The following is a 13,794-nucleotide window of genomic DNA, read 5'->3' on the forward strand; positions in this document are numbered from 1 at the left end:
TATTGGGCTCATACGTCACCCTCCTCTGGACATCCAGGTATTGGCCGGACAGTGCACTGCCTTAGTGTTAAGTACTGGTGGCCAACTTTGGCTAGGGACGTGAGGGTTTATGTCTCCTCCTGCTCGGTGTGAGCTCAGTGTAAGGTGCCTAGACACCTGCCCAGGGGGAAGTTACAACCCCTGCCTGTTCCACAACGGCCGTGGTCTCACCTCTCGGTGGACTTTGTCACGGACCTTCCCCCCTCTCAGGGGAATACCACTATTCTGGTCGTTGTGGATCGGTTCTCTAAGGCCTGTCGTCTCATTCCAATGCCGGGTCTCCCTACTGCCCTACAGACCGCTGAGGCTTTGTTCACCCACGTCTTCCGGCACTACGGGGTTCCCGAGGATATAGTGTCTGATCGGGGTCCCCAATTCACCTCTAGAGTCTGGAGGGCGTTCATGGAACGCTTGGGGGTATCGGTTAGCCTTACCTTGGGTTACCACCCTGAGAGTAACGGGCAGGTGGAGAGAGTGAACCAGGATGTGGGTAGGTTTCTGAGATCCTATTGCCAGGGCCGGCCGGAGGAGTGGTCGGGGTATATCCCCTGGGCAGAGATGGCTCAGAACTCTCTTCGCCACTCCTCTACTAACCTGACCCCTTTTCAGTGCGTGTGAGGGTATCAGCCGGTTCTGGCACCGTGGCATCAGAGCCAGATCGAGGCTCCTGCGGTGGATGAGTGGTTTCGGCGCTCGGAGGAGACGTGGAACGCTGCACACGTACATCTGCAGCGGGCCATCCGCAGGCAGAAGGCGAGCGCCGATCTCCACCGCAGTGAGGGTCCAGTATACGCCCCTGGAGATCGAGTCTGGCTCTCGACTCGAAACCTGCCCCTTCGCCTGCCCTGCCGGAAGCTTGACCGGCGGTTTGTGGGGCCATTTAAAGTCCTGAGGAGATTGAACGAGGTGTGTTACAAGTTGCAACTGCCTAATGACTATCACATTAACCCCTCGTTCCATGTGTTTCTCCTCAGGCCGGTGGTAGCTGGTCCACTCCAGGAGAATGAGATAAGAGAGACCCCTCCGCCCCCACTGGACATCGAGGGGGCTCCGGCGTACTCAGTCCGGTTCATCGTGGATTCGAGACGTCGGATGGGGGGTCTACAATATCTCGTGGAGTGGGAGGGGTACGGTCCGGAGGAACGGTGCTGGGTGCCTAGGAGGGACATTTTAGATCCATCCCTCCTGACTGAGTTCCACCGTAGTCATCCTACACGCCCTGCTCCACGTCCTCCTGGCCGTCCCCGAGGCCGGGGTCGGCGCACGGCGTCAAGGGGGGGGTACTGTCACGAATTCCGCCGAGACTGCTCCTCCTCCTTGTTCGGGCAGGCTTCGGCGTTCGTCGTCCCCGGAGTACTAGCTGCTACCGCTTGATGTTCTCTATGTTTGTTTGGTTTGTCTTGTTGGTGCACCTGTTTCGTATTATGTATTGATTATGTCACCTATAAGTTTCCTTTTTTTTGCAGTTGTGTGTTGTTGTCCGCCTGTCCATTGGTGATTTGTTATTGCTCTCTTGTATTTAGTGTATTGACGCACTGTATGCGTAATCGCTCGCCTCCGTTGTTTTGAGGTCCGTTATTTTGTATTGTCGTGTTTGACAAGTAAAGTCGGTTTGACTAAGCTTCTGTGTCCTGCGCCTGACTCCAACACCACATCCACATCAGCTCGTGACACACATTTTGTTATGTTGCAGCCTTATTCTAAAATTGATTAAATAAAGAATGTTCTCATCAATCTACACACAATACCCCATAATGAGAAAGCGAAAGCAGGTTTTTAGAAATTCTTGCAAATGCATTAAAAATAAAAAACAGAAATACCTTATTTACATAAATATTCAGACCCTTTGCTATGAGACTCGAAATTGAGCTCAGGTGCATCCTGTTTCCATTGATCATCCTTGAGATGTTTCTACAACTTGATTGGAGTCCACCTATGGTAAATTCAATTGATTGGACATGATTTGGAAAGGCACACACCTGTCTATATAAGGTCCCACAGTTGACAGTGCATGTCAGAGCAAAAACCAAGCCATGAGGTCGAAGGAATTTTCCGTAGAGCTCCGATACAGGATTGTGTCGAGGCACAGATCTGGGGAAGGGTAGCAAAACATTTCTGCAGCATTGTAGGTCCCCAAGAACACAGTGGCCTCCATCATTCTTAAATGGAAGAAGTTTGGAACCACCAAGACTCTTCCTAGAGCTGGCCGCCCGGCCAAACTGAGCAATCAGGGGAAAGGGCCTTGGTCAGGGAGGTGACCAAGAACCTGATGGTCACACTGACAGAGCTCCAGAGTTCCTCTGTGGAGATGGGAGAACCTTCCAGAAGGACAACCATCTCTGCAGCACTCCACCAATCAGGCCTTTATGGTAGAGTGGCCAGACGGAAGGCACTCCTCAGTAAAAGGCACATGATGGCCCGCTTGGAGAACCAAGATTCTTTGGCCTGAATGCCAAGCGTCACCTATGGAGGAAACCTGGCACCATCCCTACTGTGAAGCATGGTGGTGGCAACATCATGCTGTGGGGATGTTTTTCAGCGGCAGGGACTGGGACACTAGTCAGGATCGAGGGAAAGATGAACGGAGCAAAGTACAGAGAGATCCTTGATGAAAATCTGCTCCAGAGCACTCAGGACCTCAGACTGTGGCGAAGGTTCACCTTCCAACAGGACAACGACCCTAAGCACACAGCCAAGACAACGCAGGAGTGGCTTCGGGGCAAGTCTCTGAAATTTCTTGAGTGGACCAGCCAGAGCCCGGACTTGAACCCGATCGAACATCTCTGGAGAGACCTGAAAATAGTTGTGCAGCGACGCTCCCCATCCAACCTGACAGAGCTTGAGAGGATCTGCAGAGAACAATGGGAGAAACTCCCCAAATACAGGGGTGCCAAGCTTGTAGCGTCATACCCAAGAAGACTCAAGGCTGTAATCGCTGCCAAAGGTGCTTCAACAAAGTACTGAGTAAAGCGTCTAAATACTTATGTAAATGTGATATTTCAGTTTTTATAAAAACCTGTTTTTGCTTTGTCAGTATGGGGTATTGTGTGTAGATTAATGAGGGGGAAAAAACAATTTAATCAATTTTAGAATATTGCTGTAACGTAACAAAATGTGGAAAAAAGTCAAGGGGTCTGAATACTTTCCGAATGCACTGTATCTACAAATTCACCTGGCTAATTGATAGTCTAATTGAGTCCTACCTCCCGAGTGGCTAAGTGGTCTAAGCCACTGCATCGCAGTGCTAGCTGTGCCACTAGAGATCCTGGTTCGAATCCAGGCTCTGTCGTAGCCGGCCGTGACCGGGAGACCCATGGGGCGGCGCACAATTGTCCCAGGGTAGGGAAGGGAATGGCCGGCAGGGATGTAGCTCAGTTGGTAGAGCATGGCGTTTGCAACGCCAGAGTTGTGGGTTCGATTCCCACGGGGGGCTAGTATGAAAAAAGATATATATATATATACAAAAATTATGTATGCACTCACTAACTGTAAGTCGCTCTGGATAAGAGCGTCTGCTAAATGACGTAAATGTAAATGAGGAGTGACATGATGCTGTGCTGTTACATGTGTAAATGACCTGGTATAACAGCAAAATGAGCTAAACAGAAACATCTGCTAACTACTTTAATCATTGCATTATTGCAAATGCTCAGGCAAGAAAAATTGCCCTGCACTTATATGTAATATAACCTATTCTTGGACCTAGGGAGTGTGTATGAACTATGTGGAATATGGTTTGACCATTGGCTTCTCTGAAAACAGGTACTGACAGGAGGCGCGACGAGAACGCTGATCCAGTGCCCCCCCCCAAAAATTTTTTTTAAATGTTTTGGGATTGGAATAAAACCTCAAGGTATGAATAAAACTGATTTGTGTGGAAAAACTATTTACAACATATTTACAGACTTTGGGAGCATGTGGTCCTTGAAAAACTCCTCTAGTCCAGCAATATGAGTCTACCAGAGGACGTCACGCTGGATGGGGATGGTGATGGAGCCTAGTGATCCACAAAACAAAGAAAAAAGTGTAAATTCCAGTGATGTGGAGCTACCCTTGGACCTGGTGCAAGTAAGGATGGTCTTCACGGAGGCGGTAAGACCCTCCCTCCTCCTGGATATAGAAATCCTTTGACTTCACTGCCTCTTCAATGGTAAGGTCCCTTGCACCATATGGACATCCGGTGAGGCACCCAAGATCCCAGACCCCGTGACCCAAAGCCCTGACTCCTGCACATCCATCCCTGTAGCCATTTTGAACGCCTTGATGTCCTCCTCTTCGTTATCTGTGCCCGACTTTACAGACAACGCCCATCCAATGACTGTGATCTGAGGACCCTTTTTAGCAGCGACAAGGTAACGCGCTTGGCCCTAACCACTACTCCAAAATTGCTGGCAGTCAACCTCCCTCTCCCGGTGGAGTGCCAATTGGGGTTGGTGCGCTGTCCAACTGTTGCCTGCTGTATAGCCTCCTGCTGCTCCTCTGACAGTGCCATGCCAGCCAGGATGCCTGCATGCCCCAGGTGCCCTTGTTTTTTAACAATGTCTGGTACAGACAGGGATAGCAGAGCCATGCCATTCCACTGAACCTGCCCCAGATACGGTTCCTTAGCCACTGAAGATCCTTCTCTGTGGGTTCTCGGGACAGAGGGTTGTAGTCTTCGGCCGGGGACAGGTCCTCCACTGACTGCACCTGGTTGGGCACGGCTGGCTTCCTACATTCGCATTCCACATCCGTACAGCCGATATTGTCAACCGCAAAAATAGCCAACGCAGTCGCATGGCTACACTTATGAGCTCCACGGGGGCATTCGCATGTGGTAGAGAGAATTATCTGGTCACCTATAGAGAGAGACCTGCCAAGAGTTAAGTGCCACATGCCTCTCAATGCATGAGTTTGAACACCATGAAATTAATTTGTTGCAAGAAATGTGCTATATAAATAAAGTTTGATTTGATTGATAACATTACAGCTGTATAATATTTAAGAAACTGTCATTTTCACATGAGGACAAGTGCAGTTTTTCAATAAACTTTTAATTGATAACTTAGGATATCAATCATAGCTTGGGAAGGATACTATAAACCAAGACTGTGTGAATGCATGTACCACTCTGAATAATAAATATAAATAAATACTGTGCCTTTGAAGATTTGTCTCTGGTCATGCAACTACAATACAGACTGGATGTCTAAAGTCAATTCTGAATGTCAATAGATTTTTTTATGCTCATCCTTGAAAAATACCATAAGGTCTAAAATAGACACCAAAGTCGACATAGCCTACTGTACAAACAATTATCTAGGCTAAGTAATACAACATTATTTTTTGATCTACTGCTCTGCTAACTAGCTAGCTAAAGTGTAGTCAGTGGCTAGCTAAAACAGAGAAAGGGCCCTGGTGGCACAACATAATCAAAGGTCTGACTGCACAGAGATGCTTGGGAAAATGCTTGGATCTGATCTCCATCACCTAGGACTTGACATAGGTTAATCAAATCTAAAAGTCTTGTCAATATTTGCTCAATCTTGCATGCTTTCTCAAACAGCTGTAACTGTATATGCATTTGTAAATCAGGTCCTTTCTTGAGTTGGGCTCTGGGATGTAACAACCATTGAGCATCTGAGCTTATGATTGATTGTGGAGGAAAGGGTTTGAGTGTGTGTGTGTGTGTGTGTGTGTGTGTGTGTGTGTGTGTGTGTGTGTGTGTGTGTGTGTGTGTGTGTGTGTGTGTGTGTGTATCCCACATCTGTTGCAAGGGGGTAAGGACGTTAGGGAGAATATAGGATGAACCACAATAATTGTTTGCTAAAATAATAATTGCTACAGGGCGATAGTCACTAGCCAGTCTCCAGACCTGAACCCAATATAAAATCTTTGGAGGGAGCTGAAAGTCCGTATTGCCCAGCGACAGCCCCGAAACCTGAAGGATCTGGAGAAGGTCTGTATGGAGGAGTGGGCCAAAATCCCTGCTGCAGTGTGTGCAAACCTGGTCAAGACCTACAGGAAACGTATGATCTCTGTAATTGCAAACAAAGGTTTCTGGACCAAATATTAAGTTCTGCTTTTCTGATGTATCAAATACTTATGTCATGCAATAAAATGCAAATTAATTACTTAAAAATCATACAATATGATTTTCTGGATTTTTGTTTTAGATTCCGTCTCTCACAGTTGAAGTGTACCTATGATAAAAATTACAGACCTCTACATGCTTTGTAAGTAGGAACCTGCAAAATCGGCAGTGTATCAAATACTTGTTCTCCCCACTGTATATGGACACTCAATCACTATGGTACTTCTTATTGGTAAATTTACAAACATATATTATGATAAATAGATTTGAAACTTGTATCTCATTATGTTAAGTGGTGAAATAATTATAGCCAGTTATAATTGTAATGGCTTAGCAGATAATAAGAAAAGAAGAACAATATTTACATGGCTCAAAGTGAAGGAATATACACTGCTCAAAAAAATAAAGGGAACACTAAAATAACACATCCTAGATCTGAATGAATGAAATAATCTTATTAAATACTTTTTTCTTTACATAGTTGAATGTGCTGACAACAAAATCACACAAAAATTATCAATGGAAATCAAATTTATCAACCCATTGAGGTCTGGATTTGGAGTCACCCTCAAAATTAAAGTGGAAAACCACACTACAGGCTGATCCAACTTTGATGTAATGTCCTTAAAACAAGTCAAAATGAGGCTCAGTAGTGTGTGTGTGTGGCCTCTATGTGCCTGTATGACCTCCCTACAACGCCTGGGCATGCTCCTGATGAGGTGGCGGATGGTCTCCTGAGGGATCTCCTCCCAGACCTGGACTAAAGCATCCGCCAGCTCCTGGACAATCTGTGGTGCAACGTGGCGTTGGTGGATGGAGCGAGACATGATGTCCCAGATGTGCTCAATTGGATTCAGGTCTGGGGAACGGGCAGGCCAGTCCATAGCATCAATGCCTTCCTCTTGCAGGAACTGCTGACACACTCCAGCCACATGAGGTCTAGCATTGTCTTGCATTAGGAGGAACCCAGGGCCAACCGCACCAGCATATGGTCTCACAAGGGGTCTGAGGATCTCATCTCGGTACCTAATGGCAGTCAGGCTACCTCTGTCGAGCACATGGAGGGCTGTGTGGCCCCCCAAAGAAATGCCACCACACACCATGACTGACCCACCGCCAAACCGATCATGCTGAAGGATGTTGCAGGCAGCAGAACGTTCTCCACGGCGTCTCCAGACTCTGTCACGTCTGTCACATGTGCTCAGTGTGAACCTGCTTTCATCTGTGAAGAGCACAGGGCGCCAGTGGCGAATTTGCCAATCTTGGTGTTCTCTGGCAAATGCCAAACGTCCTGCACGGTGTTGGGCTGTAAGCACAACCCCCACCTGTGGACGTCGGGCCCTCATACCACCCTCATGGAGTCTGTTTCTGACCGTTTGAGCAGACACATGCACATTTGTGGCCAGCTGGAGGTCATTTTGCAGGGCTCTGGCAGTGCTCCTCCTGCTTCACCTTGCACAAAGGCGGAGGTAGCAGTTCTGCTGCTGGGTTGTTGCCCTCCTACGGCCTCCTCCACGTCTCCTGATGTACTGGCCTGTCTCCTGGTAGCACCTCCATGCTCTGGACACTACGCTGACAGACACAGCAAAACTTCTTGCCACAGCTCGCATTGATGTGCCATCCTGGATGAGCTGCACTACCTGAGCCACTTGTGTGGGTTGTAGACTCCGTCTCATGCTACCACTAGAGTGAAAGCACCGCCAGCATTCAAAAGTGACCAAAACATCAGCCAGGAAGCATAGGAACTGAGAAGTGGTCTGTGGTCACCACCTGCAAAACCAGTCCTTTATTGGGGGTGTCTTGCTAATTGCCTATAATTTCCACCTGTTGTCTATTCCATTTGCACAACAGCATGTGACATGTATTGTCAATCAGTGTTGCTTCCTAAGTGGACAGTTTGATTTCACAGAAGTGTGATTGACTTGGAGTTACATTGTGTTGTTTAAGTGTTCCCTTTATTTTTTTGAGCAGTGTAATATCTATTGTTTACAGGAAACTCATTCAACAATTCTAGATGAAGCTGTGTGGAAAAAGGACTGGGGGGAGGGGGGGGAATATACTTCTCCAATGGGGTAAGAAACTCTTAACAGTAATTTTGATCCGAATGTGCAAATTGTCCAAACAGATCAGCAAGGTCGATGGATGATTTTAAATGAACAGATATGGCTCATTAACCTTTACGGACCAAATAATGATGATCCATGCTTCTTTGACAATATATATAATAAATTATCAACCCTGCAAGCAATACAAGACTCTATTATTATGGTGGGAGATTATAATACTGTTTTAAATAGCTCAATGGACCGTAAAGGAACTCACACTACAAACTATCACCCTCATGCTCTTAAGGAAATCATGAATGTCATGGATACATTAGAACTAGTTAAATATCCTGACCTAGTGAGATAAACATGGCGGAGACTCAATCAAGCTAGTCGTCTTGACTTCTTTCTTATGTCACTCATTGGCGCCAAAAGTTTTAAAAGTGTTGATAGGCGACATAATGCGGTCGGACCATCATATAATTGGCATATACATTACTCTTACTGAATTTCCACATGGGCAAATCAAATGTTATTTGTCACATACAGTGGGGAAAAAAAGTATTTAGTCAGCCACCAATTGTGCAAGTTCTCCCACTTAAAAATATGAGAGAGGCCTGTAATTTTCATCATAGGTACACGTCAATTATGACAGACAAAATGAGAAAAATAAATCCAGAAAATCACATTGTAGGATTTTTAATGAATTTATTTGCAAATTATGGTGGAAAATAAGTATTTGGTCAATAACAAAAGTTTCTCAATACTTTGTTATATACCCTTTGTTGGCAATGACACAGGTCAAACGTTTTCTGTAAGTCTTCGCAAGGTTTTCACACACTGTTGCTGGTATTTTGGCCCATTCCTCCATGCAGATCTCCTCTAGAGCAGTGATGTTTTGGGGCTGTCGAAGGGCAACACAGACTTTCAACTCCCTCCAAAGATTTTCTATGGGGTTATAATAATAATAATAATAATAATATGCCATTTAGCAGACGCTTTTATCCAAAGCGACTTACAGTCATGCGTGCATACATTTTTTTTTGTGTATGGGTGGTCCCGGGGATCGAACCCACTACCTTGGCGTTACAAGCGCCCTGCTCTACCAGCTGAACTACTGAGATCTGGAGACTGGCTAGGCCACTCCAGGACCTTGAAATGCTTCTTACGAAGCCACTCCTTCGTTGCCCGGGCGGTGTGTTTGGGATCATTGTCATGCTGAAAGACCCAGCCACGTTTCATCTTCAATGCCCTTGCTGATGGAAGGAGGTTTTCACTCAAAATCTCACGATACATGGCCCCATTCATTATTTCCTTTACACGGATCAGTTGTCCTGGTCCCTTTGCAGAAAAACTGCCCCAAAGCATGATGTTTCCACCCCCATGCTTCACAGTAGGTATGGTGTTCTTTGGATGCAACTCAGCATTCTTTGTCCTCCAAACACGACGAGTTGAGTTTTTACCAAAAAGTTATATTTTGGTTTCATCTGAACATATGACATTCTCCCAATCCTCTTCTGGATCATCCAAATGCACTCTAGCAAATTTCAGACGGGCCTGGACATGTACTGGCTTAAGCAGGGGGACACGTCTGGCACTGCAGGATTTGAGTCCCTGGCGGCGTAGTGTGTTACTGATGGTAGGCTTTGTTACTTTGGTCCCAGCTCTCTGCAGGTCATTCACTAGGTCCCCCCGTGTGGTTCTGGGATTTTTGCTCACCGTTCTTGTGATCATTTTGAACCCACGGGGTGAGATCTTGCGTGGAGCCCCAGATCGAGGGAGATTATCAGTGGTCTTGTATGTCTTCCATTTCCTAATAATTGCTCCCACAGTTGATTTCTTCAAACCAAGCTGCTTACCTATTACAGATGCAGTCTTCCCAGCCTGGGGCAGGTCTACAAATTTTGTTTCTGGTGTCCTTTGACAGCTCTTTGGTCTTGGCCATAGTGGAGTTTGGAGTGTGACTGTTTGAGGTTGTGGACAGGTGTCTTTTATACTGATAACAAGTTCAAACAGGTGCCATTAATACAGGTAACAAGTGGAGGACAGAAGAAGAAGTTACAGGTCTGTGAGAGCCAGAAATCTTGCTTGTTTGTAGGTGACAAAATACTTATTTTCCACCATAATTTGCAAATAAATTCATTAAAAATCCTACAATGTGATTTTCTGGATTTTTTTTCCTCAATTTGTCTGTCATAGTTGACGTGTACCTATGATGCAAATTACAGGCCTCTCTCATCTTTTTAAGTGGAAGAACTTGCACAATTGGTGGCTGACTAAATACTTTTTTCCCCCACTGTACATGTGTTTAGCAGATATTATAGCGGGTGTAGCGAAATGCTTGTGCTTCTAGCTCAGACAGTGCAGTAATATCTAACAAGTAATATCTAACAATTTCAAAACATATACCTAATACACACAAAACTAGTAAGGAATGGAATTTAAGAAAATATGCATATATGGACAAACAATGACAGAGCGTCATGGACTAAGATACAGTAGAATATTATAGAATAGAATGCAGTATATACATATGAGATGAGTAGTGCAAGATATGTAAACATTATTCAAGTGACTGTAAACATTATTAAAGTGACTAGTGTTCCATTTCTTAAAGTGCCCAGTGATTTCAATAGGCAGCAGCAGCCTCTGATGTGCTAGTGATGGCTATTTAACAGTCTGATGGCCTTGAGATAGGAGCTGTTTTTCATTCTCTCGGTCCCAGCTTTGATGCACCTGTACTGACCTCGCCTTCTGGATGATAGCGGTGTGAACAGGCAGTGGCTCGGGTGGTTGATGTCCTTGATGACATCGGGTGCTGTATGTGTCTTGGAGGGCGGGTAGTTTGCCCCCGATAATGCGTTCGGCAGACCGCACCACCCTCTGGAGAGCCCTGTGGTTGCGGGCGGTGCAGTTGCCGTACCAGGTGGAGATACAGCCCAACAGGATGCTCTCAATTGTGCATCTGTAAAAGTTTGTGAGGGTTTTAGGTGCCAAGCCAAATTTCTTCAGCCTCCTGAGGTTGAAGATGCTCTGTTGCACCTTCTTCACCACACTGTCTGCGTGGGTGGACCATTTCAGTTTGTCTGTGATGTGTACGCCAAGGAACTTGAAGCTTTCCTTGAAGTGGGTCTAGGGTGACAGGTAAGGTAGAGGTGATATGATCCTTGACTAGTCTCTCAAAGCACTTCATGATGACAGAAGTGAGTGCTACATGGCGATAGTCATTTAGTTCAGTTACCTTTGCTTTCTTGGGTACAGGAACAATGGTGGCCATCTTGAAGCATGTGGGAACAGCAGACTGGGAAAAGGAGAGATTGAATATGTCCATAAACACACCAGCCAGCTGGTCTTCGCATGCTCTGAGGACGCGGCCAAGGATGCCATCTGGGCTGGCAGCCTTGCGGGGGTTAACATGCTTAAATGTCTTAATCACGTCGGCCACAGAGAAGGAGAGAACACAGTCCTTGGTAGTGGGCCTCGTCAGTGGTACTGTGTTATCCTCAAAGCGGGCGAAGAAGGTGTTTAGCTTGTCTGGAAGCGAGACGTCGGTGTCGGCGACGTGGTTGGTTTTCCTTTTGTAGTCTGGGATTATCTGTAGACCCTGCCACATACGTCTCGTGTCTGAGCCGTTGAATTGTGACTCCACTTTGTCTCTATACTGATGTTTTGCCAGTTTAATTCCCTTGTGGAGTGAGTAGCTACAGTGGGGAAAAAAAGCATTTGGTCAGCCACCAATTGTGCAAGTTCTCCCACTTAAAAAGATGAGAGAGGCCTGTAATTTTCATCATAGGTACACGTCAACTATGACAGACAAAATGAGGGAAAAAAATCCAGAAAATCACATTGTAGGATTTGTAATGAATTTATTTGCAAATTATGGTGGAAAAAAAGTATTTGGTCACCTACAAACAAGCAAGATTTCTGGCTCTCACAGACCTGTAACTTCTTCTTTAAGAGGCTCCTCTGTCCTCCACTCATTACCTGTATTAATGGCACCTGTTTGAACTTGTTATCAGTATAAAAGACACCTGTCCACAACCTCAAACAGTCACACTCCAAACTCCACTATGGCCAAGACCAAAGAGCTGTCAAAGGACACCAGAAACAAAATGGTAGACCTGCCCCAGGCTGGGAAGACTGAATCTGTAATAGGTAAGCAGCTTGGTTTGAAGAAATCAACTGTGGGAGCAATTATTAGGAAATGGAAGACATACAAGACCACTGATAATCTCCCTCTATCTGGGGCTCCATGCAAGATCTCACCCCGTGGGGTCAAAATGATCACAAGAACGGTGAGCAAAAATCCCAGAACCACACGGGGGGACCTAGTGAATGACCTGCAGAGAGCTGGGACCAAAGTAACAAAGCCTACCATCAGTAACACACTACGCCGCCAGGGACTCAAATCCTGCAGTGCAGACGTGTCCCCCTGCTTAAGCCAGTACATGTCCAGGCCCGTCTGAAGTTTGCTAGAGTGCATTTGGATGATCCAGAAGAGGATTGGGAGAATGTCATATGGTCAGATGAAACCAAAATATAACTTTTTGGTAAAAACTCAACTCGTCGTGTTTGGAGGACAAAGAATGATGAGTTGCATCCAAAGAACACCATACCTACTGTGAAGCATGGGGTGGAAACATCATGCTTTGGGGCTGTTTTTCTGCAAAGGGACCCAGGACGACTGATCCGTGTAAAGGAAAGAATGAATGGGGCCATATGTCGTGTATGAAGATTATGACTAGTCTTGAGGGACAAAGAATAACTGTTTATCTTAAGTTTGAATGTAGCAGTTGGAGGGTGAAGCCCCAAGGGAGACTGGTGATTGGACGAAAAAGGGAGCAACCCATTTATTGCCATTGTTTATAAGTATGGGTTAGACAAAGGGAAAGGCAGAAGCATTCAGATTAATTTGGGACGGGGCTTCTCCAGACTCCGCGGGTCTGTAACTTACGCTGTAACCTCGTGATTTTAATAAAAGCCTTTGAACACGGTGCAGCCTAAGCGGACTCCTTGATTGACGGCAACAGCCACGAACAACAGACACGACACATGTATCGTGAGATTTTGAGTGAAAACCTCCTTCCATCAGCAAGGGCATTGAAGATGAAACGTGGCTGGGTCTTTCAGCATGACAATGATCCCAAACACACCGCCCGGGCAACGAAGGAGTGGCTTCGTAAGAATAATTTCAAGGTCCTGGAGTGGCCTAGCCAGTCTTCAGATCTCAACCCCATAGAAAATCTTTGGAGGGAGTTGAAAGTCCGTGCTGCCCAGCGACAGCCCCAAAACATTACTGCTCTAGAGGAGATCTGCATGGAGGAATGGGCCAAAATACCAGCAACAGTGTGTGAAAACCTTGTGAAGACTTACAGAAAACGTTTGACCTGTGTCATTGCCAACAAAGGGTATATAACAAAGTATTTAGAAACTTTTGTTATTGACCAAATACTTATTTTCCACCATAATTTGCAAATAAATTCATAAAAAATCCTACAATGTGATTTTCTGGATTTTTTTTCCTCATTTTGTCTGTCATAGTTGACGTGTACCTATGATGAAAATTACAGGCCTCTCTCATCTTTTTAAGTGGGAGAACTTGCACAATTGGTGGCTGACTAAATACTTTTTTTCCCC

This window comes from Coregonus clupeaformis, chromosome 26 (genome assembly GCF_020615455.1).
Source record: "Coregonus clupeaformis isolate EN_2021a chromosome 26, ASM2061545v1, whole genome shotgun sequence".
In the NCBI taxonomy this organism is placed as follows: Eukaryota; Metazoa; Chordata; class Actinopteri; order Salmoniformes; family Salmonidae; genus Coregonus; species Coregonus clupeaformis.